The sequence below is a fragment of the Bos grunniens genome, chromosome 5 (genome assembly GCF_055505025.1).
Source record: "Bos grunniens cultivar Pamir isolate PY7600 chromosome 5, Bosgru_T2T1.0, whole genome shotgun sequence".
NCBI classification, from domain to species: Eukaryota; Metazoa; Chordata; class Mammalia; order Artiodactyla; family Bovidae; genus Bos; species Bos grunniens.
The window spans coordinates 53,802,011-53,829,457 of NC_141169.1; the positions used below are offsets into that span (position 1 = coordinate 53,802,011).

A 27,447-nucleotide genomic window follows, 5' to 3' on the forward strand; every position below is an offset into this window, starting at 1 on the left:
ATGGCATCACCAACTCAATGGACATGAGTTTAGGTAGGCTTCAGGAATTGGTGATGGACAGGGAGGCCCGGCATGCTGCAGTTCATGGGATCACAAAGAGTCGGACATGACTAAGTGACTGAACTGAACTGAACTCCCTCCCCAACCCCTTTCTCTGTTCCTCCTCTCAATTTCTACCCCATTTAACCTCAGTTTCAAAATAAACAGCTGCAGAGAAAAGTTAGCTAATATAATTGGGACTTTGTGATTCTAATAAAAGCAAAGGAAAATTTTTCTTCTTCTCATTTCTTAAATTGTATTGTGCTTAAGGATTCTCCGTAGCTCCTTTCTAATCCAACAAAATCTCCAAACAATTTCATCTACTGCCAGATCTTCAATTACTATCTGTCATTTATCTTAAATGGGATAGAAACATGCAACTTCCACTTGGAAGGGGAAAGCTAATATCAAGTCCATAATGGGGAATTTCAAAATTACATGCCCCTTTCCACCACTGAATATACAACATAATCCAAGAGAATATAACCACTATATATATATGATTGGATATATAATATGTAATCCAATACTGAGGGGAATTCTTAACATGAATTCTTCTGTATCATTTTTAACGTGAGTTACTGCCATAAAAAGGGTTATTATATAAAGAGTACTGGTAACTGTTGAATGCTGTTGATCTTCATCAGAATTCAATGTATTTTTATGCATAAAACTTCTTTCCTGAGATCAGAACATGTATTTCGAATGGTCTGTGGACAGCTGATATACACTACAAAAGAAACAAATAAGAAGTGAAATTATTCTTTCTTTATCCAAAATTAATTTTGCAATAAACAAGAATTAATTTTTGTTTATTAATTATTGTTAATTAATAAGACTCATGTTATTAACTTGTTATTAATTAACTCACATTTTTAATGAGTTAATTAAAAATGAGTCAAACTGATTTTAGTTTGAGTCAAACTGAGTCAAACTGATTCTGCCCCCTTACAAAACTGAACATGGAATATGATTACCCGTCTTCATGTACACTATTGCTATTCAAGATCAGGTTACCAGGTTTTCTCAATTGGATTTTTAGAAGTCTTATCACTGTTATACAGGCTTTTAATATGACACTATATTAAGTATGGTAAATAGAAATAACATTCTACACAAACTCCTGCACACAAGCTTTACTCACAATTTCCAAAACTTGGAAGCAACCAAAATGCCCTCTAGTAGCTGAGTGGATATATAAACTGTGGTGCATCCATACCATGGAATTCCTTTCAGCATAAATATCAATGAGTTATCAAGACATGGAGGAACCTTAAATGCCTATTAGTAAGTGAAAAAAGCCAATCTAAAAAGGAAAAGACAACCTTCAGAATGGGAGAAAATAATAGCAAATGAAGCAACTGACAAACAACTAATCTCAAAAATATACAAGCAACTCCTACAGCTCAATTCCAGAAAAATAAATGGCCCAATCAAAAAATGGGCCAAAGAACTAAATAGACGTTTCTCCACAGAAGACATACAGATGGCTAACAAACACATGAAAAGATGCTCAACATCACTCATTATCAGAGAAATGCAAATCAAAACCATTATGAGGTACCATTTCACACCAGTCAGAATGGCTGCCATCCAAAAGTCTACAAGCAATAAATGCTAGAGAGGGTGTGGAGAAAAGGGAACCCTCTTACACTGTTGGTGGGAATGCAAACTAGTACAGCCACTATGGAGAACAGTGTGGAGATTCCTTAAAACCTGGAAATAGAACTGCCATACGACCCAGCAATCCCGCTGCTGGGCATACACACTGAGGAAACCAGAATTGAAAGAGACACGTGTACCCCATTGTTCATCGCAGCACTGTTTATAATAGCCAGGACATGGAAGCAACCTAGATGTCCATCAGCAGATGAATGGATAAGAAAGCTGTGGTACATATACACAATGGAGTATTACTCAGCCATTAAAAAGAATACATTTGAATCAGTTCTAATGAGGTGGATGAAACTGGAGCCTATTATACAGAGTGAAGTAAGCCAGAAAGAAAAACACCAATACAGTATACTAATGCATATATATGGAATTTAGAAAGATGGTAACAATAACCCTGTGTACGAGACAGCAAAAGAGACACTGATGTATAGAACAGTCTTTTGGACTCTGTGGGAGAGGGAGAGGGTGGGATGATTTGGGAGAATGGCATTGAAATACGTATAATATCATATATGAAATGAGTCGTCAGTCCAGGTTCAATGCATGATACTGGATGCTTGGGGCTGGTGCACTGGGACGACCCTGAAGGATGGTATAGGGAAGGAGGAGGGAGGAGGGTTCAGGATGGGGAACACATGTATACCTGTGGCAGATTCATTTCGATATTTGGCAAAACCAATACAATATTGTAAAGTTTAAAAATAAAATAAAATTTAAAAAAAAATAAAAAGGCTCCATATTCTATGATTCCAGTTATATGACGTTCTTGAAAAGGCAAAACTATGGTGGCAATTAACAACAAAAAAATCAGTGGTTTCCAGGAGTTGAGGTTGGAGGGATAAATAGGCAGAGCACACAGGATTTTTAGGGCAGTCAAAATACTTTGTATGATATTCTAATAATGGATATATGTTCTTATGCATTTGTAGAAATTCATAGAATGTACAACGTCAAAAGTAAACTGTACCTATTATACAGAGTGAAGTAAGCCAGAAAGAAAAACACCAATACAGTATACTAATGCATATATATGGAATTTAGAAAGATGGTAACAATAACCCTGTGTACGAGACAGCAAAAGAGACACTGATATATAGATCAGTCTTATGGACTCTGTGGGAGAGGGAGAGGGTGGGGAGATTTGGGAGAATGGCATTGAAACACGTATAATATCATGTATGAAATGAGTTGCCAGTCCATGTTCGATGCACGATACTGGATGCTTGGGGCTGGTGCACTGGGACGACCCAGAGGGAGGGTATGGGGAGGGAGGAGGGAGGAGGGTTCAGGATGGGGAACACAGGTATACCTGTGGTGGATTCATTTCAATATTTGACAAAACTAATACAATATTGTAAAGTTTAAAAATAAAATAAAATTTAAAAAAATCATTAGATTTAAGTGCTTGCCACATTAGTAAAGCTGATGTAATCTCTAAATAATGTTATGAAAATTAAAGATATTTAAAAAAAAGTAAACTGTAAAGTACTATATATACAGTTCACTTTTGGATGATTATGATGTGTCAGTGTAAGTTCATCAATTCTAACAAGTATCCCTCTCTGATGGGGATGCTAACTAATCGAGGAGTCTATGTCTGTGTGGGGACAGGAAGTATATGGGAAATCTCTCTCAATTTTGCTGTAAAACTGAAAATGCTCAAAAAATAAAGTCTTAAACCACATAATATAAACTTTACCATCTTAACCAGCTTTAACTGTATAGTTCAGTGGTGCTCCACTGCTTTGCAGCAGATCTCTAGAAATTTTTCATCTTGCAAACATGAAAGTACTGTCTACCCATTAAGCATCTCCCTATTTCTCCCTCACCTAGTGTTAGTAACCACCACTGTACTTTCTATTCTTATGAATTTGACTACTTTAGATACTTCACACAAGTGAAATCATACAGTATTTGTCTTTTTGTGCATACCTTATTTCACTTAACGTCCTCAAGGTTCATCCATATTGTAGCATGTGACAGGATGTCCTTCTTTAAGGTCAAACAATGTTCCATTGTATGTATATAGAACATCTTGTCTATCCTTTTTAACTTTTCAACAGACATGTAGATCAGTTTTATGAAATGTAATGGTATCATTCACTTCCTTAAACACCTTTAGTAACATCCTTGGATAATACTTGGATAACATATTTGGATAATCAGTATAAGTGATATGCAATTAGTAATTTGATCTGCTTTTTAATTTAACCTACTTAGTCTCATATCTCACCATTCTCCCTGCCTTGCATTCTTCCTGTTAACCTTTAATTTGTTTATAGTGAACTTCTTTTAGATTTTCAAGCTCCTCAGGATTATTCTCATTTTTGGACTTTATATTGTCTTCTCTATCATAAACACTGTTTTTGTTCAGCAAATTTCAATTCATCTTTCATATTGTACATTAAATGCTAATATCTTTGTGAGGACAGCAATAGAACCTATATTTTTCATTACCTTATCCCCCAAAGCTAACAAAATAACTGCTTACTGAATGATTAATGAATAAATTGAATAGCAAAGAAATTAAATAATGAATGAGGATTCAGCCCGGTCAGTTATTTTTCACAAGCTATATTTTTAAAATAATGAAATAAACTGCATTGTACTAATTTATTAAGACATGAGATATCAGAATGAATCTTTGTGATATAATCTAGGAAGTTGTTCAACAATGTTAGAGGGAAGTGTTTGCAATTAAACAGGAAGTCCAATCAGCAGAACTCTACACAAGCATTGAATTTGATTAAGAATTCATCAGTAATGCAAGGCTGAGATGATACAATAACAAATTATTGATGTCTAGCTCTAATTCTCTGGCTCCACAGACTTTCAGAACAAATATTTCCTTAGCAAGTGAATACAAAGAGTACTGGAACTCAGAAAGAAGTACAAATTCATGTTTATCTGATTCTGGCTGTTGAACTCATTTCACAGCTGAATCCTTGGTAGTTTTCATTAAGTCCAAATATACCTTCATATGCTTTCAACTATTTGATGTTACTTTTGGAAAATAAAATTCTATCCTAAATTTCAGATCCACTAGTAAAATGGTATTTTACCCAGTCTCAGTTACACTGGCTTACTCCTTATGCACTGGGATCTTTACATATTCTCTTTCTCTGATAGCCCATTACAGTGATAACCCATAACAGTAATAAACCCATTTGACTTAAATACCATTTGCCCCATACTCACCTGCATCCTTACTCTATTTTCATATATAAATGCTTGTTTATTTATTTAACAACTCTTTCTTGATTGCTTACAGTGAACAAGGCATACATATATAATTGCAATTATAACATAAATGAGCATCAGCATTAAGAATAGTGAACTTCAAAGAGTACAGATTCTGGAACTGTATGGTCTAGATTTGAATCCCAGTTTTGCCATTTGCAAGGTGTGTGCAATTGGGCAGTTTACTCAACTCTTTTATTCTAATTCCTTGTTACATGTGGTCAGGTCACCAAGGAAAGAGCCTATGTAAGCCTAAAATACTTTACAGCTAACTAGGATACCTCTCTTCAAGTCTGTAAAGATCTCTAGCTTTTACTGTATCCAAACATATCGAGCCTATTAAATGGAAGATAATACAACTCAGCCCAGAAATAAATTTAGCTTTAAGTGCCTTATACTCATACAATGATAGTACTGATTTCCTCCCCAAGTTCATCTCTTGAGTCTTCTGAATCCCTTAGCTTCCTCCTGTCATTTTCCTACAGCTTCTTAACCGTTTTATTCTAATAGACACTCTATCTTAGAGAGAAACTTGGACTGCATATTAAGATTAGAGTAAATCTCCCACTGTTGTACATGAGTTAATAACTAGCATATCAAAAAAGACATTACACCTGAATATACTCTAGGCATCACTAAATACCTGGATAGAGCCCTTTTATACCTTATCCCTATTCAAAAATGTTGAGTGGTTTTTCTTTTTATTTTTTTTCTTTTGGTTTGTCTGTTTTATGAAAGAGGAGCATGAGAGATCTGCCTATCATGATGTTTCTTTAGGACACAGATAGAGACTATCATCAGACCTGTTGGTTGTCTATACCTACCTAAAATTAAGTAATGCTGAACACTTTAGAAAAATGTGAGCCATTAGCTAAACAAAAATAAATTTAAAACGTTCTTATCAGGTAGAAGGCATCTAAATATTGCAGGTGTCTCAATGATCTCTTAAGTTACAGGGAAGATGTGTGCATAAAGAACACCAATTTAAATTTCACAGCACTAAAAAAGGATGTAGAATTGACTGAGTTAGAATATTTAACTTCAATTTCCAATTTTGTTCTAAAATATTCAGTGCAAACTAATACTATGTGAGCTGTCTGTTGGGGAAGAAATTAAAGTCCTGAGTTTCACTAATGTATAAGCAGGGAAACACAAGAGAAATACAATATGATTCCCAAGTTTAATTAATTTAGCAAAGCAGAAGCTCAGAGCCAGCAGTAACCAAGAAAATGCTAGGGCTAGGAAATATGAAGCTCAATCTTTGAGAGAGCCTCACATCCTTGTTCTTCTGCAGGGATGTAAAAAGATCCTTTACATATTAAAGGACAAAAAACCCTACCTGGCATCTGGCTATAAGTGCAAGACTTTTTATTTGTCTTACAAGCATTTTCCAAGGTGTTTCAAGGAACTAGGAATTCTCAGATAAAATTAAATATGCAGTATTAGTTCAACTGCCTTTCTGCTTTTTATCCAAAATACTTTTATTTGTTCAGAATCAGAGGTACTTTTAGAAACAGTGTGAAAACAGTAATGCTGAATATTTTAGAAAATATGAGTCATTAAAAGTAAAAATGCTAAACAACTATTTCAGTGGTAAGATTGTAATCTTATTGGAGGAGAATGGTAAGATTGCAGATAATGCTGGGAATAAGGCTCATGAGTCCAAGACACTGAGTTAGAAAATACCACCTGGGACAGTGCAGTCTTAAAATATTTCAAATTAAATTTTTCCAAATATTTGAGAGTCACTGTGAATTTTAGTGAACTGTTCTTCCTGAAAGGAAAAAATTTTGCTATTGGTAGAATAAAGAAACTGACTGAAGAACAGCCCATTGCTTAATTATAACAAGTATTATTATACTATAGTTCATTGACTAAATTCCTTGAACTTTCGCTTGCTTTGAATTTAATAATTATGGTTGATACAATAGTATATGTTCTTTCAGCTATATATTTGCATGTTGGTAATTTTGTTTACATTGATTCACTGGAGGCAATTTCCTTATGTTGTGAGTGAAAGTCACTCAGTCTTGTCTGACTCTTTGCAACCCCATGGACTATACAGTCCATAGAATTCTCCAGGCCAGGACACTGGAAGAGCTAGCCATTCCCTTCTCCAGGGGATCTTCCTAACCCAGGGATCGAACCAGGGTCTCCTACATTGCAGGTGGGTTCTTTACCAGCTGAGCTACCAGGGAAGCCTTTGTTATGCTATCATTGTTTTATTTAGACTGAGACTGTTTATAGGTCATACCTATATTTTCCACAGAACCATGTTCCTTAAATACATTGCATAAGCAGAAGCCCATTCAAAGAAAGGCAGTCTCCCTTTCTGTTAGGCACAGCAACCTCGAGGAACTGATCTCTGGAACATCCTTACCTAACTGAAAGGACTGCACGGTCAAAATTCCCTCCTGGTGAAGAAAAAGGAAACAAAACCACAGTCTCTCTTCCTCCATAATTCAAAAAACCTCTTCTTTCCCTATCCTAGATTTATGGTAGTCCAAAGAGGGCAGCCTTTTCATGGATCACTGCCCTGTAGTGGTGAAGAGGCTTGCGTAACTCAGATTAGATTAGGTAGACAGAGTGCCTGAAGAACTATGGATGGAGGTCTGTAATACTGTATAAGAGGTAGTGACTGAAACCATCCCAAAGGAAAAACATGCAAGAAGGCAAAAGGGTTGTCTGAGGAGGCTTTACAAACAGCTGAGGAATGGAGAGAAGTGACAGGCAAGGGAGAAAGGGAAAGATATATCCAATTGAATGTAGAGTTCCAGAGAATAGCAAAGAGAGATAAGAAGGGCTTCTTAAATGAACAATGCAAAGAAATAGAGGAAAACAATAGAATGGGAAAACTCAAGATCTCTTCAAGAAAACTGGAAATATCAAGGGAACATTTGATGCAAGGTTGGGCACAATAAAGAAATGGTAGGGACCTAACAAAAGCAGAAGAGATTAAGGAGAGGTGGCAGGAATACATAGAAGAATTATACAAAGAGGTCTTGATGACCCTTATAACGATGATGGTGTGGTCACTCACAAAGAGCCAGACATCCTGGAGTTTGAAGTCAAATGGACCTTAGGAAGCATTACTATAAACAAAGCTAGTGGAGGTGATGGAATTCCAACTGAGCTATTTCAAATCTTAAAAGATGATGCTGTTCAAGTGTTGCACTCAATGTGTCAGCAAATTTGGAAAACTCAGCAGTGGCCACAAGACTGGAAAAGGTCAATTTTCATTCCAATCCCAAAAAAGGCCAGTGCCAAAGAGTGTTCCAATGATCATACAATTGTGCTCATTTCACATGCTAGTAAGGTTATACTCAAAATCATTCAAACTAGGCTTCAGTAGTATGTGAACTGAAAGCTTCTATATATACAAGCTGGGTTTAGAAAAGTCAGAGGAACCAGAACTCAAATTGTCAACATTTGCTGGATCACAGAGAAAGCAAGAGAATTCCAGAAAAACATCTACTTTTGCTTCACTGACTACTCTAAAGCCTTTGATTATGTGGATCACAACAAACTGTGGAAAATTCTTAAAGAGATGGAAAGACCAAACCACCTCAAGTACGAGGGTCAAGAAGCAGCAGTTAGAACCAGACATGGAAAAACTGACTAGTTCAAAATTGGGACATTCTACCTATTTAACTTATATGTGGAGTAAGTACATCATGCAAAATGCCAGGCTGGATGAAGCAGAAGATGGAATCAAGATGCCGAGAGAAATATCAATAACCACAGATATGCAGATGACACCACCCTTATGGCAGAAAGCAAAGAAGAACTAAAAAGCCTCTTGATGAAAGTGAAAGAGGAGAGTGAAAAAGTTGGCTTAAAACTCAACATTCAGAAAACTAAGATCATGGCATCCAGTTCCATCACTTCATGGCAAATAGAAGGGGGAAAGTGGAAACAAGACAGATTTTATTTTCTTGGGCTCCAAAGTCACTGCAGATGGTGACTGCAGTCATGAAATTAAAAGACACTTGCTCCTTGGAAGGATAGTTATGACAAATCTAGACAGCATATTAAAAAGCACAGACATCACTTTGCTGACAAAAGTCTACATGGTCCAAGCTATAATTTTTCAATATATCATGCATGGATGTGAGAGTTTGACCATAAAGTAGGCTGAGTGCTGAAGAATTGATGCTTTTGAAGTGTGGTGTTGGAAAAGATTCTTGAGAGTCCCTTGGACTTCAAGGAGATTCATCTTGTCAATCCTAGAGGAAATCAACCCTTAATATTCACTGGAAGGACTGATGCTGAAGCTGAAGCTTTAATACTTTGGCCAACTGATGCAAAGAGCTGACTCACTGGAAAAGATGATAATGCTGGAAAAGATTGAAGGCAAAAGGAGAATATGGTGGCAGAAGATGAGTGAGATGGTTAGGTAGCATAACCAATTCAGTGAACATGAATTTGAGCAAACTCAGATTTGCTTCTCTGGTAGCTCAGTTGGTAAAGAATCCACCTGCAATACAGGAGACCCTGGTTTGATTCCTGGGTTGGGAAGATCCCCTGGAGAAGGGAACGGCTACCCACTTCAGTATTCTGGCCTGTAGAATTTCATGGACAGAGGAGACTGGCAGGCTACAGTCCAAAGGGTTGCAAACAGTCAGACACAAATAAGTGACTTTAATTTTCACTCAGAGATAGTGAAGGACACGGAGGAGCCTTGTGTGCTACAGTCCATGAGGTCACAAAGAGTTGGATACAACTTACTGATAAAGGAATCTCAATATTCCTCTATGATGAAGCTTTCTTGACTCCTCCTAACCTTTAATTTGCATTTCCAGTTGCCAAATGCTTGGTAAAAACAGTGAAAGTCCAGTCAACATCTTATCCCTTGTTCATAGAGGAATTGTAACTTTTTGATAGAATATGCTGCAAATAAGTCCACTGACATTTATTTTAAATACTGTTCATAAATAGATTAATAGGTGGAATTCAATTACTATAAGATATTAATTAAACATATGATACAGTAGATATTTTAGTATTTTGGAAACTAAAACCATTTTAAAAAAGAACAGCAGAAAAAATAATAGGGGAACCACTGATCAAAACCACAGCCCTGGCCAGGCACCATAATAACCACTTGCATGAGTTATCGTACAACAGGAGGTACTGGTAAGGAATTCAGAACCAACAAGCTACCACCAACTGGAAGAATTCAGGAAAAGTCAAAAGGAGAGATTAGTAGCCAGTCCATATGTCAGACCCACCACCTAGAATTCTCTCTTGAACCCATCTTGGCTGAGCAATGCCTGTGCCACCAGGAAGGACTATGAGTCAGTGATTGGCCAGACACACCCCCAAAACTAACCCCATTACCATAAAACCTGAGACTGCAAGCCATGTGGCAGAGCAGTTTGCCAAGGTCCCCTTACTCTGCTGCTCTCCACCAAGGTGCTGCTGCTGCTGTTGCTGCTAAGTCACTTCAGCCGTGTCTGACTCTGTGCGACCCCATAGATGGCAGCCCACCAGGCCCCCCCATCCCTGAGATTCTCCAGGCAAGAAAACTGGCATGGGTTGCCATTTCCTTCTTCGATGCATGAAAGTGAAAAGTGAAAGTGAAGTCACTCAGCCCTGCTTGACTCTTAGCAACCCCATGGACTGCAGCCTACCAGGCTCTTCCATCCATGGGATTTTCCAGGCAAGGGTACTGGAGTGGGGTGCCATTGCCTTGGTGCCCCTTCCCAATAAAGTCTCTTGTTTTGTCAGTATGTGTGTCTCCTCAGACAATTCATTTCCTAGCGTTATACTACAGCCCACTCTTGGGCTCTGGAAGGGGCCCTGTTTCTTCCAATAAAAATTCCCTTAAAGAATTCTCTTTTCTTCCTTTTTTTTCACACCCTTCCCCTCCCCCCCTCCCCCATGCTAGCCACTCTTAATTCTTCTCACACACAGATATACACACTTTAAACTATCCCAAATTCAGGACGCACTGCTGTTTTCTAATTTTTTGATATAAAAAAAGAAACTACTGCCAAAGGACACAAAGTAAAATATACTGTCAAAGAACTATTTCTGTAAAGATTTATTCCTCCATAGACATATTTTAATAGCAATTATACTAGGAAGAAGACGTGTATAAAAAAATCATTTTTAAGTTTGGAGATGCACAGAGATATATATACTCAGAAGATACAAAACTTATACAGATTGACTCAGGTTTCCTTATGTCTAAAGTATATGCTTTTTTGACTGGTGTCTCCATGTCTCATTAGCATGGAGACCACTCCAATCTTATAAAGATTAACTTTAGAATAACAGACCATATTTTCTTTATTATTAAATAAATTCAGGAAATTCTTACTGGTACTTCAGATTTCATGTTAAAATATGTTCTCCAATTCTATAGAGTTACTAAATCAGAACCAACTGAAATTCACAATTTTACAGGTTTAATTCAAATTTTACTGACTCTAAATATGATTTAAAAGAAACTATATAGCTTCAACTCTTTTTTGATTTTGTGTAGAGAGATACTGTAAACAAAACTGACACTTTTTATCTAGCAATCAAAACAACATACTTCAAACTATCCTCATGAAAAAGGACTATGAGTTGAGTAAGTTTTTGGGACAAGGTAACATTAAAAAATCCTATTTATTCATCTCATAATCTGTACTACTAGATGACTAAAAAAATAATTTAACTGCTAGATGACTCATTTTATTGATAAATACCTCCATGCAATAGAGCATTATTATTGTAGTATTTGCTACAGAGCAAGATACTGCATATATCTTTTTTTCCCTCAGACATCTCCAATGGAAAGAGTTTAAAATTTTATATATTTAAATTTGTACAGATGTATACTTACACATATGTACATGTATATGTACATACATATATACCTGTGTGTTTACATATCTAACATGTCAGCCTCTTCCTGATATGCTTGTGCTTCCTCAGAGGGAGATATGTGGGTTCCAAGGAGTATTCTAAGATGCAAATGCAGAACTTCTGGTTCTCTTAAAATTCGACCTTGAAAGTTACACAGCATTGCTTCCACAATATACTATCTGTCAAAATATTTCAAAAGGTCAGCTCATATACCCAGAAAGAAGAAATACACTCCTTCATTTGATGAGCCAAGTTACATTTCAAAATAGAATGTGGAGTTGAAAATATGTTGACCAATCTATAATAGATATTCCTCATACTCAGGGTTTATATATTTTGAAAACATAAAAATACTGTTATAATCTTTCTCCAACTAGATATCTAGTATTTAGAAGTGGTTTATTTTAATTGAATTAATAAATATATGCACTGTGAGCAATCTGGATACTGTTTGTGTATGTATGTGCAATATTTTAGATGCCTAAGAAAAAAATGTATTTTATTCTGTTATTTACTGCTACCTGCCAATCTCTGTCTTCTTCCACACACACACTTCTTTGCATACACTATGGTATTAGACTGTTTGATACTTACTACATAATGAAAGGAATGTTACCATAGAAAACAGAAAAAAAACTGACTTTTAAGTTTCAAAAGCCTTTGTCCTGAAAAGCGACATGGAACCTCGGAGTCTGAGGCATAGAACAATTATCCCTTCAAAACAACCAATAAATCAGAGGAAGGTTTCCAACTGTCAAAACTACAAAGAGATTTCTAAGGCTGGAAAGTTTAGCTTAGGTGATTGTATTATGTAATGTTTTAATATTACATGGTACTCAGGATTATTTCCAGCCCTCAATAAATACTTGATAAATTAATTAACTTTCCTTCAGGAAAATCAGAGAAATAAGTAACCTATAGTACAATGTGCAAAAGAGAGACTCAAAGAGAGAAATCTCACAATAGCTCAAAACACCATATGTGACCATTTCAATTCAGTTCATTGCAATCGCTCAGTCATGCAATGAGTCAGCTCTTCACATCAGGTGGCCAAAATACTGGAGTTTCAGCTTAAAAATCAGTCCCTCCAATGAACACCCAGGACTGATCTCCTTTAGGATGAACTGGTTGTATCTTCTTGCAGTCCAAGGGACTCTCAAGAGTCTTCTCCAACATGACAGCTCAAAGGCATCAATTCTTCCATGCTCAGCTTTCTTTATAGTCCAACTCTCACATCCATACATGACCACTGGAAAAACCATAGCCTTGACTAGATGGACCTTTGTTGGCAAAGTAATGTCTCTGCTTTTTAGTATGCTGTCTAGGTTGGTCATAACTTTTCTTCCAAGGAATAAACGTCTTTTAATTTCATGGCTACAATCACCATCTGCAGTGATATTGGAGCCCCAAAATAAAGTCTGCCATTGTTTCCATATTTCCCCATCTATTTGCCATGAAGGGATCAAGACCATTCCTAAAGAAAAGAAATGCAAAAAAGCAAAATGGCTGTCTGGGGAGGCCTTACAAATAGCTGTGAAAAGAAGAGAAGCGAAAAGCAAAGGAGAAAAGGAAAGATATAAACATCTGAATGCAGAGTTCCAAAGAATAGCAAGAAGAGATAAGAAAGCCTTCTTCAGCAATCAATGCAAAGAAATAGAGGAAAACAACAGAATGGGAAAGACTAGGGATCTATTCAAGAAAATCAGAGATACCAAAGGAACATTTCATGCAAAGATGAGCTCGATAAAGGACAGAAATGATATGGACCTAACAGAAGCAGAAGATATTAAGAAGAGATGGCAGGAATACACAGAAGAACTGTACAAAAAAGATCTTCACGACCCAGATAATCACGATGGTGTGATCACTGACCTAGAGCCAGACCTCCTGGAATGTGAAGTCAAGTGGGCCTTAGAAAGCATCACTACGAACAAAACTAGTGGAGGTGATGGAATTCCAGTTGAACTATTCCAAATCCTGAAAGATGATGCTGTGAAAGTGCTGCACTCAATATGCCAGCAAATTTGGAAAACTCAGTAGTGGCCACAGGACTGGAAAAGGTCAGTTTTCATTCCAATCCATAAGAAAGGCAATGTCAAAGAATGCTCAAACTACCCCACAATTGCACTCATCTCACATGCTAGTAAAGTAATGCTCAAAATTCTCCAAGCCAGGCTTGAGCAATATGTGAACCGTGAACTTCCTGATGTTCAAGCTGGTTTTAGAAAAGGCAGAGGAACCAGAGATCAAATTGCCAACATCCGCTGGATCATGGAAAAAGCAAGAGAGTTCCAGAAAAACATCTATTTCTGCTTTATTGACTATGCCAAAGCCTTTGACTGTGTGGATCACAAACAACTGTGGAAAATTCTGAAAGAAACGGGAATACCAGACCACCTGATCTGCCTCTTGAGAAATTTGTATGCAGGTCAGGAAGCAACAGTTAGAACTGGACATGGAACAACAGACTGGTTCCAAATAGGAAAAGGAGTTCGTCAAGGCTGTATATTGTCACCCTGCTTATTTAACCTATATGCAGAGTACATCATGAGAAATGCTGGACTGGAAGAAACATAAGCTGGAATCAAGATTGTCGGGAGAAATATCAATAACCTCAGATATGCAGATGACACCACCCTTATGGCAGAAAGTGAAGAGGAACTCAAAAGCCTCTTGCTGAAACTGAAAGTGGAGAGTGAGAAATTTGGCTTAAAGCTCAACATTCAGAAAACGAAGATCATGGCATCTGGTCCCATCACTTCATGGGAAATAGATGGGGAAACAGTGGAAACAGTGTCAGACTTTATTTTTCTGGGCTCCAAAATCACTGCAGATGATGACTGCAGCCATGAAATTAGAAGACGCTTACTCCTTGGAAAGAAAGTTATGACCAACCTGGATAGCATATTGAAAAGCAGAGACATTACTTTGCCAACAAAGGTTCGTCTAGTCAAGGCTATGGTTTTTCCTGTGGTCATGTATGGATGTGAGAGTTGGACTGTGAAGAAGGCTGAGTGCTGAAGAATTGATGCTTCTGAATTGTGGTGTTGGAGAAGGCTCTTGAGAGTCCCTTGGACTGCAAGGAGATCCAACCAGTCCATTCTGAAGGAGATGGGTCCTGGGATTTCTTTGAAAGGAATGATGCTAAAGCTGAACCTCCAGTACTTTGTCCACCTCATGGGAAGAATTGACTCATTGGAAAAGACTCTAATGCTGGGAGGGATTGGGGGCAGGAGGAGAAGCGGAGGACAGAGGATGAGATGCTGGATGGCATCACTGACTCGATGGACATGAGTCTGAGTGAACTCCGGGAGTTGGTGATGGACAGAGAGGCCTGGTGTGCTGCGATTCATGGGGTCGCAAAGAGTCGGACACAACTGAGCCACTGATCTTATCTGATCTGATCTGAAGGGACTGGATGCCGTGATCCTAATTTTCTGAATGTTGAACTTTAATCCAACTTTTTCACTTTCCTCTTTCACTTTCAACAAGAGGTTTTTTAGTTCCTCTTCACTTTCTGCCATAAGGGTGGTGTCATCCGCATATCTGAGGTTATTGATATTTCTCCCAGCAATATTGATTCCAGCTTGTGCTTCTTCCAGCCCAGCATTTCTCATCATGTACTCTGCATATAAGTTAAATAAGCAGGGTGACAGTATACAGCCTTGACGTACTCCTTTTCCTATTTGGAACCAGTCTGTTGTTTCATGTCTTGTTCTAACTGTTGCTTCCTGACTTGCATACAGGTTTCTCAAGAGGCAGGTCAGGTGTTCTGGTGTTCCCATCTCTTGAAGAATTTTCCACAGTTTGTCATGATCCACAGTCAAAGACTTTGGCATAGTCAATAAAGCAGAAATAAATGTTTTTTCTGGAACTCTCTTGCTTTATTAGAATTGGAAATTTTAGGCCAAAGCACAATGCACAGAACAGAGTTTCTATATATGTTTTTTTTTAACCTTCACATAATCCTTCAGCCTTTGAAATTTATTAATATTTTATATTATAATGTTAATCTACAAATTAATATAGCCACATTCTGAATCATCTGGATAATCACCCTAAAACTCAATATTCAATTTCATTTTATTAACCAAAAATTTGTGCTTCTAATTGTCAATTGACACGATTTTACTGTGTAGCATATGAGTAAAAAATTTCAGATTTTAATATAGATATATAAAGGAACAATTGAGAAATCATACTGCAAGTTCGTAAAGATGAGTCTAATTTAAAAGAACTTGTGTTACTGTATACTATGCTATGTACATATCTTTCAAGCAGATGTTTTGTAACAGCACAATATTTCTTTGAAGTAAGTTTATTTATAAATACATCTCTAAATCAGAGAAAATACTCCAATATTTTTGAGAATTTATTTATAGCATGTGTTAGTAAATAGATAAAACATAGTGGACTTCAATTTAAAATTATCTTTTAGAAGGAGACACATGTATGTATAGCTGATTGATACTGATGTATGGCAAAAACTATCACAATATTGTAACATAATTGTCCTCCTATTAAATAAATAATTAAATAAAATTATCTTTTAAATTCAAAGTAATAGTTTTTTGAATTATTTGTGAATAACTCAGAATTTTTCATATATCAGAATATTTTCTACATTACTTATGCTCCATGTCCTAAAAGCCCAAGTCTATCTGCTGCTGCTGCTGCTGCTAAGTCACTTCAGTCATGTCCAACTCTGTGCGACCCCATAGACGGCAGCCCACCAGGCTCCCTGTCCCTGGGATTCTCCAGGCAAGCCATTTCCTTCTCCAATGCATGAAAGTGAAAAGTGAAAGTGAAGTCGCTCAGTCGTGTCCAATTCTTTGCGACTCCATGGACTGCAGCCTTCCAGGCTCCTCCATCCCTGGGATTTTCCAGGCAAGAGTACTGGAGTGGGGTGCCACTGCCTTCTCCTACAAGTCTATCAGAGAAACACAAAATATAAAAATTCATTAGTACTGTGTGTTAATTGCTCAGTCATGTCCGACTCTTTGCAACCCCATGGACTATAGCCCACAAAGCTCCTCTGGTGGGATTCTCCAGGCAAGAATACTGGAGTGGGCTATCATTTCCTTCTCCAGGGGATCTTCCTGACCCAGGGATTGAACCCAGATCTCCTGTATTGCAGGAAGATGCTTTACCATCTGAGCTACAGTCCAAAGTAATACCTAAGCATCTATCCAATTTTAAATTTTATTGAATCTATTAATGTTTTACTTTTATTTGTATTGGTTGGTTAGAGTTTTATGTAAACTGAAAATAATATAGTTTGTATTAATACAGTAAATGTCAAAGTAGAATAAACCATTCCATACTGTAAATGTTTCTATCTTATAATTAAAAAATATTTAATTCAGTAGTGGTAGTCCTCATGATTTTTTTTTTTTCTCAAGAAGATTAAGCTTGAGATAAAGCCACTCAAGACAATTTCAACTATTGATATTATTTAGCATTTAAATAGTTTGTTTCTTCCTATTAATTTGAGGCACACATATTGATATTTGCATCTCCCAAATTTGGTAATTAAACAAGAATTGAGCTCTTTGTTAAACATCTTACTACAATTTTGCCAATAACTAAATTACCACTCAAAGTTGTCAAGCTATATGCACTCAATTTTTAGGATGTTAGCAATTTGTTCTACTTGGGAAACCAGATTAACAAAGAGGATATTGTTGTGTGGAGATTAACTGCTTTGATCGTGTGAATGATGGATGGTTACTTTTGAATGTGTTAAAATACAAATATCTTTGTAAAACAATAAAAATTATTCATTTTATTTAATTGCTTATTTTCATTTTCAGTAATGTTAGTAAGTAAAATAGCAGATTTTCTGGCATCTTAGATGAGATACTTGACCTTTACTCAGTCACAGCTTTCAGGCTTACTAGTTCAAATTACAATCACATTAAGAATCCTAAGAACTTCACTATCTATCATTACATTGAAATTAAATGCTGTATAATTTAAGTACAAATATTCAAAATGAGACAATATCATAAATACTTTTTTCGTAAAAGCAATTTCTTTGAATTAGCAATAGTTAATAGTATTCTAGTTGGTTTGCTGATGATCCAAAGATAAGTGAAGTCACTCAGTCGTGTCTGACTCTTAGCAACTCCATCGACTGTAGCCTACTAGGCTCCTCCATCCATGTGATTCTCCAGGCAAGAATACTGGAGTGGGTTGCCATTTCCTTCTCCAGATCCAAAGATAATTACTGCTTAACAAAAAAAAAGAGTGGAAACTACATGTTTTTAAATATTTAATGAAAACCTACCATTTTAGTGATGTTTTGATAATTGCATATGGGCTTTAAATTGTGTTTTGGAAGACCATGAAACTTGGCCCTCAATACTATGTATTTTCTCCATAGAATAATAAATCTTTCAACAAAAGAGTAGAAAAAAGGATAACCAAAAAAAAAAAAAGAAAAAAGGATAACCATATGAAGTGATTTTTAAAAGTCACATAAATTTTAAGTATAATATTATAAGATATACAAAGTTGTGTGATGAGACACATATTTAACACCTTTTTGAATTAATCTGTACCATCTATTTGTGTATCTGGCATTATTAAGATTTGTGGTCAATGGAAATCTATAGTAGTAAGAATCCACAGTTCCTTATGCTTCCAGTTCTCAAACATTTTGTTTTCAGGACCACTTAAAACTCTTAAAAGTTGTTGAGGGCGCCAGTGAACCTCAGTTACTTAGGTACATGTATAACTTTTTCACAAATATTTCACATATATATTTTTTGTATTAAAAAAAAAACTCAGAAATTTATACATCTTAATATGTATTGAGTTTATTAATAATTCATTTAATAATAGTAAACACATTGTTACTAAAAATTTTTAACCAAGAAAAATAAATGTAGATATGCAAATCAAAGTGTGTCATGAGTAACTAACATACAAAAAGCTGTAAATATTTTATGTATTCAACTTAATGAGTTTACAGACATATACAGATAATATATGAAGTTAATATGCAATAAACATATATTTCCTTCTAAAATTTTTCTCTTGTACACTTTATTTACTATTATTTATTATCCAATAATAATTAATTGATAAAAGATTTACCCTCAGCAATTTTTAAAGTGTGTAATATAATAAGTACTATGTTGTACAGTATATTTCTACTGTCTTTTTCTTGCATAACTAAAACTTTGTACCTTTTGACTCAGTTCAGTTCAGTCGCTCAGTCATGTCCGACTCTTTGTAACCTGTGAATCACAGCATGCCAGGCCTCCCTGTCCATCACCAACTCCCGGAGTTCACTCAAACTCATGTCCATAGAGTCGGTGATGCCATCCAGCCATCTCATCCTCTGTTGTCCCCTTCTCCTCCTGCCCCCATCCCTCCCAGCATCAGGGTCTTTCCCAGTGAGTCAACTCTTCACATGAGGTGGCCAAAATACTGGAGTTTCAGCTTCAGCATCAGTCCTTCCAATAAACACCCAGGACTGATCTCCTTTAGGATGGGCTGGTTGGATCTCCTTGCAGTCCAAGGGACTCTCAAGAGTCTTCTCCAACACCACAGTTCAAAAGCATCAATTCTTCGGTGCTCAGCCTTCTTCACAGTCCAACTCTCACATCCATACATGACCACTGGAAAAACCATAGCCTTGACTAGACGAACCTTTGTTGGCAAAGTAATGTCTCTTCTTTTCAATATGCTATCCAGGTTGGTCATAACTTTCCTTTCAAGGAGTAAGCATCTTTTAATTTCATGGCTGCAATCACCATCTGCAATGATTTTGGAAACCAGAAAAATAAAGTCTGACACTGTTTCCACTGTTTCCCCATCTATTTCCCATGAAGTGATGGGACCGGATGCCATGATCTTCGTTTTCTGAATGTTGAGCTTTAAGCCAACTTTTTCACTCTCCACTTTCACTTTCAACAAGAGGCTTTTTAGTTCCTCTTCACTTTCTGCCATAAGGGTGGTGTCATCCGCATATCTGAGGTGATTGATATTTCTCCCAGCAATCTTGATTCCAGATTGTGTTTCTTCCAGTCCAGCATTTCTCATCATGTACCCTGCAGATAAGTTAAATAAGCAGGGTGACAATATACAGCCTTGTTGTACTCCTTTTTTTTTTTTTTATTTTATTTTATTTTTAAATGTACTCCTTTTCCTATTTGGAACAAGTCTGTTGTTCCATGTCCAGTTCTAACTGTTGCTTCCTGACTTGCATACAGGTTTCTCAAGAGGCAGGTCAGGTGGTCTAGTATTCCCATCTCTTTCAGAATTTTCAAGTTCCTTGTGATCCACATAGTCAAAGGCTTTGGCATAGTCAATAAAGCAGAAATAGATGTTTTTCTGGAACTCTCTTGCTTTTTCCATGGTCCAGCAGATGTTGGCAATTTGATCTCTGGTTCCTCTGCCTTTTCTAAAACCAGCTTGAACATCTGGAAGTTCACAGTTCACATACTGCTGAAGCCTGGCTTGGAGAATTTTGAGCATTACTTCACTAGAGTGTGAGATGAGTGCAATTGTGCGGTAGTTTGAGCATTCTTTGGCATTGCCTTTCTTTGGGATTGGAATGAAAACTGACCTTTTCCAGTCCTGTGGCCACTGCTGAGTTTTCCAAATTTGCTGGCATATTGAGTGCAGCACTTTCACAGCATCATCTTTCAGTTAAAATAGCTCCACTGGAATTCCATCACCTCCACTGGCTTTGTTCGTAGTGATGCTTTCTTAGGCCCACTTGACTTCACATTCCAGGATAATACCTTCTTATTTTCCCTGTGCCATCCGGGCTCTTAACAGCTATGATTCTACATTCTACTTTTTGCTTTTATGAGTCTGAGATCTTTAGATTCTTCACGAACATGGTATGAAACAGTATTTGTCATTCTGTTCCTGGTTTATTTCACTTAGTATAATGTTCTCCAGTTTCATCTATGTTGTTGCAAAAGGCAGGATTTCTTTCCTTTTTAATGCTGAATCATATTCTACTACATGTATGCATATATGTGTATATTTTCTTTCTATATTCATTAAGCAATGGGTATTTAAGTTACTTTTATTTCATGACCATTGTGAACAATGCTGATGTTATTATGAATATGAGAGTGCAAGATATTTCTTTGAGATACTGATTTCTCAATATCTATATATATAATTATATATTTCTTTTGGTATAATATATAATATATATATTCTTTTATTTATATAGTCTTATATGTATATTCTTTGGAATAATATATATATATATATATCATATATATAAGTAAGACTTAGATAGATAGATAGACACACACAGACACACACACTTTAGAAGTGAGATTGATGGATTATTCAGTACTTCTATTTTTAAAGTTTCAAACTAGTGTTAGATGATATCTTATTGTGGTTTTGATTTGCATTTCTTAGGTAACTAATGTTGAGCAGCTTTTCATACACCTGTTGGTCATCTGTGTATCTTCTTTTAAGAAAGTCTAATCAAGCTCTTGCCCATTTTTAATGTAGGTATTTGATTTTCAGCTGTTGGGTTGTAGGAATTCCTATATATTTTGGATATTAACCCTTTATCACATATTGGGCTTACAAACATTTTGTACTGTTCTATAGCTTGTCTTTCATTTATTGCTTCCTCTGCTATACTAAAGTTTTAGTTTGTTGTTTTTAATTTGATGTTAGTCTTATCTGTTTTTGTTTTTGATGCCTATGCTTTTGGTTCCATATCCAAGAAATCATTACTAAAGAACCTTTCTCCTATGCTTTATTCTATACGTTTTATAGTTTTAGGTCTTGCATTTAAATATTTTGAGTTGATTTTTGTGTATGGTGTCAGATAAGGGTCTAAATTCATTTTTTTTTTTGCAAGGATATGCATTCTGTGGTAGATATCCAGTTTTTTCAAAACCATTTATTGAATAGATCATTCTTTCCTTATTGTGTATTCTTCTACCTATTTTTAAAAATCTCTGTGGGACATCTGTTGACTATCTATGCATGGGTTTATTTCTAGACTGTCTATTCTGTTTCAGTGGTCTATATTTGTTTTTATGCCATTCCCACAGTATTTTTATTACTTTAACTTTGTAATATACTTTAAAATCAGGAAGTGGAATGCCTCTAGCTTTGTTCTTTCTCAAGATTGTTTTAGCCTTTAGGGGTCTTCTTTGGTTCCATATAAATTTTAGGACTGTTATTTTCATGTCTGTAAAAAATGTCACTGGAATTTTATAAGGACTGCATTGAATCTGTAGGTCACTTTGGTTGGTATGGACATTTAGTTTTCCATGAACTAAACAGCTAGTACAGCTCACCTCCAAACATGCAAGTGATTTACTGGATCCAACCATCATTATGGGGCATGAATCATAAATGTGTTATGGTCTCTTCTCATTTCAGCACTAAGAATATTCTTTCTTGAAGCTGTCAATTATCCTTTGGTTTCACTCTGTGTAGGGTTTGCAGTGAAGAATACAACAACAACTAAAAAGTTGGATGCCATCTTTAAATCAATCAGCTTTATAATTCAAGAGCAACAATAATTCTTTAATATATTTAATTATTCTATAACAGTATTTATCTCAATAATATTTTACACTTCTGAATGTACAGATTAAGAAGATATTTTCTAAAATTTATTCCTAAGTAGTTTACAGTTTCTAGTGATATTTAATTGGTATTTCTATGAAATTTCATTTTTTACATACACATATATTTCATCTGTACAATATAATATTCAAAATCTTATTTTTCAGTTGTATGCTTCTTACCTATATTTATCACTTTATTACACTATCTGTAATAAATAATAATCTGGCCCCCCATGTTACTTGATAAAATTGTTGCTATCAGATATATTTTTATTCTTGAATTCAGGAAAAACTATCAATAAATCACATTAATATATATATATATACTCTATTGTTGTTGTTCAGTTGCTCAGTCATGTCCAACTCTTTGTGATCCCATGGTTTATAGCACACCAGTCCTCCCTGTCCATCACCAACTCCTGAAGTTTACTCAAACTCATCTCCAGTGAGTCAGTGATGCCATCCAACCATCTCATCCTCTGTCATCCCTTTCTCCTCCCGCCTTCAATTTTTCCCAGCATCAGGGTCTTTTTCACTGAGTCAATTCTTCACATCAGGTGGCCAAAGTATTGGAGTTTCAGCTTCAACATCAGTCCTTCCAGTGAATATTCAGGACTGATTTCGTTTAGGATTGGATCTCCATGAAGTCCAAGGGACTCTCAAGAGTCTTCTCCAACACCACAGTTCAAAAGCATAAATTCTTTGGTGCTCAGCTTTCTTTACAGTTCAACTCTCACATCCATACATGACTACTGGAAAAACCATAGCCTTGACTAGACAACCTTTGTTGGCAAAATAATGTCTCTGCTTTTTAGTATGCTGTCTATGTTGGTCATAACTTTTCTTCCAAGGAACAAGTGTCTTTCAATTTCATGGCTGAAGTTACCATCTGCAGTAATTTTGGAGCCCCCCAGAATAAAATCAGCCACTGTTTCCACTGTTCCCCATCTATTTTCCATGAAGTGATGGGACCAGATGCCATGATCTTAGTTTTCTGAATGTTGAGCTTTAAGCCAACTTTTTCTCTCTCCTCTTTCACTTTCATCAATACTTTAATACTTCTTCACTTTCTGCCATAAAGGTTGTGTCATCTGCATATCTGAAGTTTTTTATATTTCTCCCAACAAGCTTGATTCCAGCTTGTGCTTCATCCAGCCCAGCATTCCTCATGATGTACTCTGCATGTAATTTAAATAAGCACAGTGACAATATACAGCCTTGACATACTCCTTTGGTTTTTGGGAACAGAATTTAGAACAAACTAACATAATGTTTATTCAAGTAATGGTTTTTTAAAATGGGTCAACTGAATTCTATTGCAAAATGTATAGAAAGTTTCTAAAGTTTTAAGGAAAAGTCAGCTTATTGATAATCACTAAATTAATTTCTCTACTTTATGCCTGGACTTGAATTGTTCAATTAACTAATTTGAATGAATGAGCCAGCAACTGGTCAATAATGAGGTACTGAAGATTAGACGTGATGTTTAGAAGAGTGGCTTTCCTTGACATCCTTTCCAGTATTCATTGAAAACGTAGCTCTGTTTAAGTACTAGAAACTGTTCTCTGAAATCATTGGTTTAAGTGTCAAAAGTGTCACAAAATTTAAGGGATCCATAATCATCTCACACGCTAGTAAAGTAATGCTTAAAATTCTCCAAGCCAGCCTTCAACAATATATGGACCGTGAACTTCCAGATGTTCAAGCTGGTTTTAGAAAAGGCAAAGGAACCAGAGATCAAATTGCCAACATCTGCTGGATCATGGAAAAAGCAAGAGAGTTCCAGAAAAACATCTATTTCTGCTTTATTGACTATGCCAAAGCCTTTGACTGTGTGGATCACAATCAACTTTGGGAAATTCTGAAAGAGATGGGAATACCAGACCACCTGACCTGCCTCTTGAGAAATTTGTATGCAGGTCAGGAAGCAACAGTTAGAACTGGACATGGAACAACAGACTGGTTCCAAGTAGGAAAAGGAGTACAACAAGGCTGTATACTGTCACCCTTCTTATTTAACTTATATGCAGAGTACATCATGAGAAACACTGGACTGGAAGAAACACAAGCTGGAATCAAGATTGCCGGGAGAAATATCAATAACCTCAGATATGCAGATGACACCGCCCTTATGGCAGAAAGTGAAGAGGAACTAAAAAGCCTCTTGATGAAGATGCAAGTGGAGAGTGAAAAAGTTGGCTTAAAGCTCAACATTCAGAAAACGAAGATCATGGCATCCGGTCCCATCACTTCATGGGAAATAGATGGGGAAACAGTGGAAACAGTGTCAGACTTTATTTTTCTGGGCTCCAAAATCACTACAGATGGTGATTGCAGCCATGAAATTAAAAGACACTTACTCCTTGGAAGGAATGTTATGACCAACCTAGATAGCATATTCAAAAGCAGAGACATTACTTTGCCAACAAAGGTTTGTCTAGTCAAGGCTATGGTTTTTCTTGTGGTTATGTATGGATGTGAGAGTTGGACTGTGAAGAAGGCTGAGCGCCAAATAATTGATGCTTTTGAAGTGTGGTGTTGGAGAAGACTCTTGAGAGTCCCTTGGACTGCAAGGAGATCCAACCAGTCCATTCTGAAGGAGATCAGCCCTGGGATTTCTTTGGAAGGAATGATGCTAAAGCTGAAACTCCAGTACTTTGGCCACCTCATGTGAAGAGTTGACTCATTGGAAAAGATTCTGATGCTGGGAGGGATTGGGGGTAAGAGGAGAAGGGGACGACAGAGGATGAGATGGCCAGATGGCATCACTGACTCGATGGGCATGAGTCTGAGTGAACTCTGGGTGTTGGTGATGGAATGGGAGGTCTGGCATGCTGCGATTCATGGGGTCGCAAAGAGTCGGACACAACTGAACGACTGATCCGATCTGATCTGATCTGAATCATATCAGAAATAATTATTACATCTTAATGACTCTTCCTAACTAACTTCTTCTAGTGAGTGCATTTCAGAGTCATGGAAGAAAAATTATGTTCATATACGCATAATTTTTACTGGTTAATTGATGTTATTCTATATGAGGAGAAAAGTGAAGAGAAGATATCATTATTTTTTTTAGACATTAGGGACTTCATATAAATAAAAACAAATGCAGCACCAGTGCTAAGACAAAAAAAGAGTCTAAATAAAAATGCATTCTGTAAAAATGCTAATATTCTGGCCTGAAAAACTCTTTTAAAAATTTGCTTTACAAACTTTCTCTCTTAAGTAGTTTCACTGTTACCTGTCTCCAAAGGGTATTTGCATTTTAAGTACCTTCTGTAATTATGTAAGAATGTGTTTGCATCCTATAATCATCAAGAGGGATGTGTAGAAATATAGCTAAAAAGTTGCAAGAATTTAGTAGAAATCTGAGTAACACAAATTGTAACAGGAGTGAGGGGAGCATCTGAGGCTCATAATGTGAGCTCATGTGTATATAAAAAATGAGTAAAATTTCCCAGGTGCTTTAAATCTGAACTATTTCAAAACACAATGTCTGTTAAATATGAAATATATGACTACATTCCCAAACCTCCACTCCATTATAAGGAAAGTGATAAGAAGTCACAGTGCTTAAGAAATGTTTATCATATTCTGCTGTCTAATTTTGTTTCCTAATAGTTATTGGCTCTTTCCATTATCATTCAGTAATGAATTAATTTGTCCTTAAATAACAACTCTAATATTTTAAAAGTATGACAAAGTGTCTGATTTTCATAAAATCAGAGTTTATGAGACTTCTAAATGAGAAAATAAATACATAGTACCATTTTAAATAGTTTTGGATTCAATAGGAGAATCACAGCCGGATAAGGGGTATGGAACTATAAATGACAAAGTATAGTACTTCAGTGATGCTATGGACTGAATATTTATGTTTCCCTCAATCCAGACATTGCAATTCTAATCTCCAATGTAGTTGTGTTTGGAGATGGGGCCTCAAAAGAAGCAATCAAGGTTAAATGAAGTCATAAGGGGTGGGGTCTTCATTCAAAAGGACTATTGTCCTTATGACACCAGAGAATTTATACCCTCTCTGCCCCCATTTCCCAGGAGGCACCGAGGAAAGGCCCTGTGAGGACATAGCAAGAAGGCAATCATCTACAAGTCAAGGAGCATTTCCACTCTAGAAATTGAATTTGCCAGTACCTTGAACCTGAATTTCCCAGACTCCAGGGCTGTAAGAAAAGAAATAATTGTTGTTTAAGCCATCCAACCTTGTGGTTGTCAACTACAAATTGGCACTTGCCAAGAGTATTTGCCAGCAACTGAACTACAACTACAAGGGCATTTACCATTTCCCTCTGTGGAGATTGAACCCTGTGCTCCTGCAGCTGTTTGACTTTCAACATCCCCTTAGGAAGTTCAGGGTGGAGGTAGGCACTCTGGGCTCCAGGGAATCTGGTGAAATGGGTCTTTAGGTAGATATTTCCAGGAACTGAGTTCATGATCCCAATATTTTTGCATCTATTCATATCGAGACTAGCACTGAAACACTTCATGATGACATCAGTTCCTCATAACTAGCAGAAAACTTTTTGTATGGTACACTCTTGATTGCATTGAACTTTCGCTTCACCAAAATCCTATATATTGACCTTTCCTCACTACCTCTCAGAGCAGTCTCTCAGAACTATCTAAGGTGCTGTCTCCTAGGCTGCAGTCCTTATTTTGTCCCAAATAAAACTTAACTTGCAGCTCTCAAATTGTGCATCTTTTTAAGTCGATATGGCATTCTGTTTTGTAGACTGGGCAGACCAAGAGAAGTGCCAACAAAGACTTCTCTGAGATAAGCAATATATGTATTTCCTACATGAAAAAAGATACAAACGTGAAAAAAGGAGACAATAATCATAAGGTTTTAAAGCATTAATCAGATAGGTATGTTTGACAAATATTAAGAAGTTCCATGTAGCTCATCTGAAATACACCAGGGAAACAGGGTTGGAAATTAGAAAACTTAATTTTAAAAATTGACAGGGACCAAATTATATAAAACCTACCTTCTAAAACTGTTACAGAGATTTTGAATTAGATTCCAAGGATGATGTGAAACTCT

The 27,447-nt window shown here is 36.4% G+C and overlaps 1 long non-coding RNA gene across 2 annotated transcripts in view; it reads right to left on the reverse strand.

Moving 5' to 3' along the window:
- Positions 1 to 293: 293 nt before the first annotated feature.
- The window catches only part of LOC147371951 (uncharacterized), a 73,818-nt gene continuing 46,664 nt past the window's right edge, over positions 294 to 27,447 (reverse strand). Inside the window, exon 3 of one of the 2 annotated variants that reach the window (XR_015164843.1) lies at positions 294 to 769. This is a non-coding gene — a long non-coding RNA (uncharacterized LOC147371951). Of the gene's footprint in view, positions 770 to 15,691; positions 16,742 to 27,447 lie in introns of those variants that run through there. The other variant, XR_015164842.1, reaches the window with a different exon arrangement.